This window comes from Nanorana parkeri, unplaced genomic scaffold (genome assembly GCF_000935625.1).
Source record: "Nanorana parkeri isolate BGI_ZX_2015 unplaced genomic scaffold, ASM93562v1 scaffold1165, whole genome shotgun sequence".
Lineage (NCBI taxonomy): Eukaryota > Metazoa > Chordata > Amphibia > Anura > Dicroglossidae > Nanorana > Nanorana parkeri.
The window spans coordinates 40,701-49,480 of NW_017307433.1; positions in this window are offsets into that span (position 1 = coordinate 40,701).

Sequence of the window (8,780 nt, forward strand, 5' to 3'; positions counted from 1 at the left end):
GGCAAAATTATCTCTACAGTATATACCCTTTTTAATAGAAGACAGTACTCTGCTCGCTTTGTTTGCTGCCGTCTGGCATTGTATTCCATTGTCCAATCTGTGGTCTACTATGACCCCCCAGATCTTTTTCCATTTCTGACTTCCCTCGTGGAGTACCCATTCATATTCCTCTTGCCTGTTTTTGACCCCAAAATGCATTACTTTACATTTTTCAAAATTAAACCTCATCTGCCATGTAGTTGCCCACTCCCCTATTTTATCTAGGTCCCTCTGCAATGCAATAGTGTCTAAGTCCGTGTCTATTACCCTCCCAATTTTAGTATCATCTGCAAACACAGAAACATGGCTATTACCACCTTCCCCAATATCGTTAATAAACAGGTTAAACAGTATTGGGCCTAGCACAGAACCCTGGGGCACGCCTCGCTCAACCATATACCAATCTGAAAAAGAGCCTTTTATCAATACTCTGTGGAAACATTCCTGTAGCCAATTCTCTATCCATGTACACACCATTTCATCTATGCCCATAGACCTCAGCTTGTGTACTAATCGTTTATGTGGTTTCTTGTCAAAAGCTTTGGCAAAATTCAGATATACCACATGCACCGGCTTCCCTCTATCCAGATCTCTACTCACCTCTTCATAGAATGTTAGTAAGTTGGTCTGAAAAGAACGGTCCTTCCTAAATCCGTGCTGATTATCATTTATTCTACCATTGCCATGAACAAAATCCACTAAATAGTCCTTTATCATTCCATCTAACAGTTTGCATACTATTGATGTTAGACTGACTAATCTGTAGTTCCCAGGTTGGCATCTTGACCCTTTTTTGAATATTGGCACTACTGTAGCCTTCCGCCAGTCACTTGGTACCTTACCAGTCATTATGGAGTCCTTGAAGATGAGGAATAATGGTCTCGCTATAACCTATAACCAAAAGGTTCTTTAAGTACCTTTGGGTGTAGGTTATCTGGTCCTATCGATTTATTTGCATTAAGTTTATCAAGGCTTTGTTGAACCCCAGTTTCTGTCAACCACTGCGTTGTTTTACGCACTTAGCAACTCACATTCTTATCACCATTAAACCCGTCCCTCTCCCGAGTGTATACTGAGGAGAAAAATTAATTTAATACCTCAGCCTTCTCCCTGATGTTTGTGACTAATCTCCCGTTTTCGTCTTTTATTGGGCCGACCTGCTCTTTCTTTACCCGTTTACTGAGTACAGAGTACCGATATTTTGCTTTTGGTACTTGCTGATACCAAGTACCGATACCGGTGCTTCCGCTGGCATGGAACTGGCTTCCCAGGCAATCAGGAAGCTGGGCGGCGGGTAATGACATGCTGCATGGCTTCCTGATTGCCCGGAAAGCCGGCTCCATATTGTTCGGCCGGCTCAATTGTGATTAGCCTGGGAAACAGGCTTCTCGGCCAATCAGGAAGCCAGGCGCTGGGTAATGACCCGCCTCCCTGCTTACTGATTGTCCAGGAAGCCGGCTCCATGTTTCCCTACGGCACTGCCGGTCAGAGGAAATCTTCCTCTGACCAGTAGTTCCGGTATCGGGGAAGTTATCGGAGCATTTGGGTGAGTACGAGAATACTATTATCAGTATCGGTGCATCCCTATTCTGAAGTAAGTGGCCAAGAGTTTTGTCCATCAATAAGATCCCCAATGTTTACCTATTACTCTTTCAACCTGTCTATATTGGGCCATTTTCCTAAGAGGGCTCCACTGATTTACACACACAGACATGTGCTACTTACAGACTCATTTAGTATCACACTCCTGCAGTGTATGAGTTAACTGGGACTGAGCCTCAAGAGCTTTCATTTAAAAAACAGCTGGGGAAGTAATAGGACTATAAGTGCAGCTGCTAAATTATATCTATATAGGTATACCCATATATAAACATCCCACAAGGTGTGCTGGTGTGCTGTTGATCTGTCCTGAGCAGTTTATCAAGATGAAGGTGATACAGAAGAACCTGTTTATTTGAGTGCTACAGTAGCAACACAATGTTATTACCTACCTGCCACTACTGTCCATGAGCCAGGCATTAGGGCCATTTTGGGTTATCTCAAAGACTCTCCACTGCCCCCAGAGTAGACCTTGCATTTAGTGACAGTGCTGCATCTCCTGTAAGCAGCAGCAATCTTCACAGATACCAGCAATCCGCTCCCAGCACAGGAAGTCTTTATCCACTAACAACTTATATGTGGCTCCTACATGTCACATGATCTACTGAAGAGATCCACAAATAAGTAATTATTGACGAGACTTTCCTGTGCTGGGAGATGATTGCTAGTATGTGTGGGGATCACTGGAGGTTAAATGCTGAGTTTGGGCTTACACATATGCAGTAGAACCCCATATAATTCTAAAGGGTTCTATTGCACATACACAGCCAGCAAGAAGTAGAAGACACATTGGCCACAGGTAGAGATTGCTGCAGAATGCCGGTAGACTTGGTGCCAGAACTGTGTGAGTATACAATAGAGGAGGAGAAAGGTGGGTTAGATCAGCACAGTGTTATGGAGGTAAAGGGTGAAAATGCTGTTTGAAAGCTTTCTCATGCTTTCAAGTTTAAATAAGTAATAAGGCAATTCTATATGTGTTTTTCAATATATTGTGTGATGTTTCTTTTAACAATAAAACTGTCCATATTTACTCAACTCTGAACTTCTTTAGAACATTTTTGTTCAGATCTCATACATAAAATATAGCAGATAAGATTTAGTAGCACGAAAGTCTCTTAACTGTCCTCATATTCCACACATCATATGGCCAACAATGCAGATCAAAATATGCCGTTCCATTTTGATAATGGTTATGGTGTATACTTTGAATTGTTCACTTTAAGCCTGATGAAGGGGAGCCTGCGCGGCCCCGAAAGCGCTTGATCCTACTTTGAGTGACCTCTTAAAAAATAAAAAATGGAGATTCACTAAAATTTACTCATTTGTCATTCTGGAGTGCTGGTGACATATCCTCACAACCATTTCTGCTTTAATGCGGCGCCATCCGCAGTCATTTCGAGCACCCACTTTCACCTATGGGAATTCCGGTAAGGTGTGCTACAGGACCTTGGACAGTTGTATTTGTTTGGCTTTTTCCTGTTTAAACACCCTGGTATCAACATCCCACCCTGCAAATCAGGGACTATTCATTTTCTTTATAGTAGACACACTTTGGACTTCCTTGGTTTTTTTTCTGGCTATGAGAGAAAGGCTCTTTGATACCCATGGAGTATACGAACACTCAACAGCTTTCAGCACAACAAGCAACCAGTCACCTGTGCAATCCGGAGAGTATACAGGCGATACTCTTTCCCTCTGACGAGAACAAAGCTTTTAGTGTGGACACCCCGCTTGATCTTTACATAGAGATCAAACGTCTGCGTAAGAAGAAAGTGGATTTTGAACTGCATGGGCAGACATTATCTGAATATTACAGAACAGGAAAGATACCCAGAGGCTTCAGAATCACCAATCAACCTACCATAGGTAGGAACAAACATGAATTATGTGAGCGATGGTGCGAAGTAGCTACTGAGAATTCCTTGAACTTTATGTTATTGGTTATTGAGGAAATCAAGGTCCAACTATGCGAGATCAATAGAGAACTCAACACCCTTGATGCTACACTCCTTGAGAAAAGCACCGATAAAGAAACTCTCTCGGGTGATCTACAAAAGATCGAGAGTGAAGTGGCCATCTACACCGACAGACAACGACATGCCAAGAGGAATACGTTTCAACAGGTGAATTTGGATGATCAAGAAAACCGTATATATCCCTGGCTCGCCGGCAACACCCAACAACGTAATCGCTACACCAACAGGAGACGACCAGCACGACAACCAAGAGCCACTGGTGGTGCATCCTCAGAAAGTGACAGGCCCACTGAAAATCCTTCTTCAGAAAGCGTTTCTAGTTATCCTGACCCCTTTGGTAAACGCACCAACGAGACAACTGTCCCTTTATCACGGGACCAAGACACAGACGATCCAGGCGGGGACGCAGGACAAAGAGGGATCCAGACCAGAGCATACAGTAGGGGAGGAAGACCCCCACGGAATAACGATAATCAATTTATTCTCAAGACCGGTTTCCGAGGGTGAGTGTTTATTGTTATCTAAAGGACTTTCTGTCCAACCAAGTCTTGACATGTTTCTATTCGAGGTTGAATCGTTTACATTTGAAAGAAGCCTTAAATTGAAACAATATTTTTCCTCACAAACCCCAGCTATCAAGTCTGGTCTTCCCTTTAGATTGAACACGGCTTTATTCCACCTGGTCAATTCCAGAGTATTGAGTCATACATACGCACCATGAAACATGATGTAATTCAAACAACACGTAAATCCCGTTGTTTCATTAATCTTACAAAGAGTGAGCGTTGTGCGTTATCGGCACTTAAAAACGATGACTCCATAATCATAAAGCCTGCTGACAAAGGAGGTGCGATTGTTATCATGGACTGTGCACAATATAGCAAAGGTATGTTGTCTTTATTAGCTGATCACAGTAGCTATGAGACAACAACGCATCAGAAAATGCGTTTGGTACTAAATGGCCTGAATACTATAATAGATATGGGCAAAAGTAAAGGATGCATCAATGAAACAGTAGCTGACTTTTTGTTGCATAAACATGCACGTAATCCAGTACTTTACGGGTTACCTAAGATCCATAAAGGTCTGGACCCATTATCCTTTCGGCCCATAGTTTCAGGCACTGGATCCTGTACCCAGCCTATAACACAATATGTGGATTATTATCTTCAAACTCTGGTGAAGAAATTACCAGCATTCATTAAAGACACTGATGATTTTCTGTGAAAACTCACCGCCTTTAAAAATTTTAACAGTGAATGGAGATTAGTAACTATGGATATCTCGTCACTTTACACGTGCATTCCTAACGATGCAGGCTTAGCAGCCATTGAGCACTTTCTGACTCAAAGTAATGACCAAGATGTACCAACTGCGTTTATCCTCTGTTGTCTTGATTTTGTATTACATGTTTACGTTTGAAAACAATGTGTACAAACAAATCCGAGGGACTTCCATGGGGAGCTTGGCAGCTCCCTCGTTTGCAAATCTCTTTGTTGGTTTCCTTGAGGAACAGCATGTTTACAAATCCCAATTTTTCCAATGTGTGGAGGTTTGGGTAAGATATATAGATGATGTGTTCCTGATTTGGAAAGGAGATGAAGGTTCTCTTCATGACTTTGTACTATTTCTAAACAATTTATGTCCCGGTATTGTTTTCAATCCCGATTGTTCAACGACTGAGATCGCATTCCTTGATGTGTTAATCTCAGTGACTGACAATGTACTAACCACATCAGTCTACACCAAACCTACAGACAGTAACACAATACTACATTACAACAGTGCTCATCCCCGACACTTATTGGATGATCTTCCGATCTCTCAATTCTTGAGGGTCTTGCGCATATGTTCTGTTGACACTGCACGTAGTACGCAGATTAAAGAAATGTATGAAAAATTTCTCCAGAGGGGTTATCCCAATGGGATCCTCGATAATGCCCTAACAAGGGCATATGAGAGATTTAATGGCATAACTTTGCAACGCATGAGCCAAGAACGCATTCCTTTCATACAAACGTTCCCCACATCCTCCAAAATGAGTCTCAATTGACAATATGAACATTCTACAGGCAGACAAAACACTTGCATCGATTGTCAAAAATAGACCGATGACGGTATACAAACGTGGGAGATCACTCAGGGATGTACTGGTCCAGGCTGACCCCAGATCCAAGTATTCCAAGAAACCCCATGTTTTTTCAAAAAAGACAGGTTGTTTCAAATGCCACCGTTGCAACAAATGCAATGCCCTGATTTGTGGAGACTCATTTCCACACCCCTATTATGGGAAAAAGTATGCGATACAGGGCTACCTGAACTGCGACACTGAGTTCTGTATATACCTACTCAAGTGCCCATGCACACGGGTATATATTGGCAAAACTGTTGGCACTTTCAAAAGACGCTTCCAAAAGCACCGAAGCGATATTCGACTAGCTATTGAGAAATTTAACAAAGGTGAGGAAATTGCTGCCAACAAACCTGTTGCAACACACTTTGCTGAACATAAACACCAAACGCACGAACTCAGGGGAATGGCGATAGAGCATGTACGCATACAACCCAGAGGGGGCGATAGAGGCAGGCACCTCTTGCAGAGAGAGGCTTATTGGATCTATACCCTCGATACTCTGATTCCAAGGGGACTCAACACGAGCTTGGGATTAACATGTTTTCTTGATGAAAGATAATTGTGTTTCATATTCATCCATAGGGTATTTTAAGATTTCTCCTGGTGGGCCATATTTCTTTAATGGCACCCCCATCAAAGAAATGCAAAGAAATGGTGCATTTTTATTAGTTTGTTTCTTTGCCTTTTTTGCACAGTATTTTTTCGGTGCTATGTTATAATTTTGCAAACACAGTTTGTTTGCATCCTCGATCAGCAGCCCCTGGTCTCTGATACTATGCCCACATATGATCTTTACAGTATTAATTTTTCTTTTGTTATGGCGGGAGTATGACGTCAAAGGGGTGGAGTTTGGTGATTTACAGTCTGTGTGTGTATATAATGGTTATGGTGTATACTTTGAATTGTTCATTTTAAGCCTGATGAAGGGGACCCTGCGCGGCCCCGAAAGCGGTTGACCCTACTTTGAGTGACCTCTTAAAAAAAAATGGAGATTCACTAAAATTGACTCATTTGTCATTCTGGAGTGCTGGTGACCTATCCTCACAACCATTTCTGCTTTAAAGCGGCGCCACCCGCAGTCATTTCGAGCACCCAATTGCACCTATGGGAATTCCGGTAAGGTGTGCTACAGGACCTTGGACAGTTACATTGAGAGCAATAACTCTAGGTCCAATATTCATGGTTAACCATAAACTGATACAGTACTTTACAGTGGTAAAAAAAAGTGGTACACTGGTACAGACTTTTAAAGAATCACCTATGGACAATTTGGGGTACTCCATTTTGTCGCTATTTCACAGGTGCACGCAATTATTAAGCTTGTTGCGTATATATTTACTTTACACAACCTCATCGTTTATATTTTACAAATGAAATGGGTATTATATTGTTTTTTGTGCGCTAAAATTAACATTTGTGTAATTTTTTCTGAAATTTTGAGTTTGATAAAGAGTTACGCCAATATCATGTGACATAACATTTGCAACTGCCTTTATTTTATTCTACACTGTCTGTGCTTTCCTAAGACATATAACTCGGGGTTTTAAGTAATTTTCAGGCCTAAAAGGTGGTTTATTGCAAGTGTGCAAAAAAAAAAAGGAGAAAAATACCTTGGCACTGAAAGGGTTAAACCTTTTATATTATTTTGAAAATGCAAGTTTCTATTCAGGATGAACAGAGGTGAAAACTAAAACTCAATTTCACTTCCTGTATTCTTCTTGTACAGTAAGTATAAGATAGGGACTATTAAGCTGTATTTTTTTCTTCTGCAAGGCTTCCCTTTGGAAGAAGAAGTGGGCTTTTTTTTCCCCCCACACGGGTGTTATTTTGGGGTTTTTACTTCTTTGGGGGGTTAATTGTTTTTATTATATGATAGAAATGTCTAAGTTTAATCCCACCCTCCTCCTCTTTAACAGGATAGTAACTCATAAATTTGGGCTTCCCAGAATCCCCACTGTTCCTGTTTTTTCCTCTTTCTACAGGATTGGAGCTGTTTGCCTACCTGCAGGAGTAAATCTCTTGCTGTCCATCCCATATGTGCCTTGGGGTGTTGTTGTGCTGTGCCCATTACATAGTTACATAGTTCCATTCCAACGGCTTAGGGCTGCGTAATCCCGCTGATGGTATCCGGGAGACCTCTCCTGTACAAGGTACTGGGTTCTGGAGAGTGGCCTGCTTCATTGTGGTCACATTTTCGTCCGCAACGGGCGGCCGGAGGTATATTATGGCAGCGTGTGTGCACAGACACGCTGTGCGTTCCACGGCCGTGCGGAAGTGCCGGGAGGAGTCCGGCGCATGCGCTGTAGGCGGCGGTGTGACACGGAGTGTTGGCAGAGCCTCTAATTGTGATGGTAATTTTAAAAATCTGTCAATTGAAGTTAGCTGCTGCTGCTTGGAGCTTCCACTCTGTATCCACCTGCCTTGCCCAGCTGTCTCTGCCATACTGCACTAACAGGTATGTTCTTTTCCCTGAATCAGGGTTCATCTGTATATATACAGGTGAAACTCGAATAATTAGAATATCGTGCAAAAGTAATTGCAGTAAGTGCTGCAAAAGGGGCCCAAACCAAATACTGAGTACATATGCATGCTTGTACTTTTCAGAGGTCCAATATTGTTCTATGTACAATCCTTGTTTTATTGATTGCATGTAATAATCTACTTTTTTGAGGTTGTGGATTTGGGGTTCTTGGGGTTTTCATGAGCTGTAAGCCATAATCATCACAATTATGACAAATCACGGCTTGAACTATCTTGCTTTGTATGTAATGAGTCTATCTCATATATTAGTTTCACCTTTTAAGTTGCATTAGTGAAATAAATGAACTTCGCACGATATTCTAATTATTCAAGTTTCACCTGTATATATATACTTGTGTTTCCTAAATGGTACTCATGTATGTTTCAGCATGCCGTTTGAAAAAACGACCCCTCAAGAAGACCAGCATTCTAAAAGAAGGTAGGCGGCGGCTCCCAGCTTTTAGTTTAAAAAATAAAATAAAAAATATTTTTATTTTGGACATTTTTTTTTT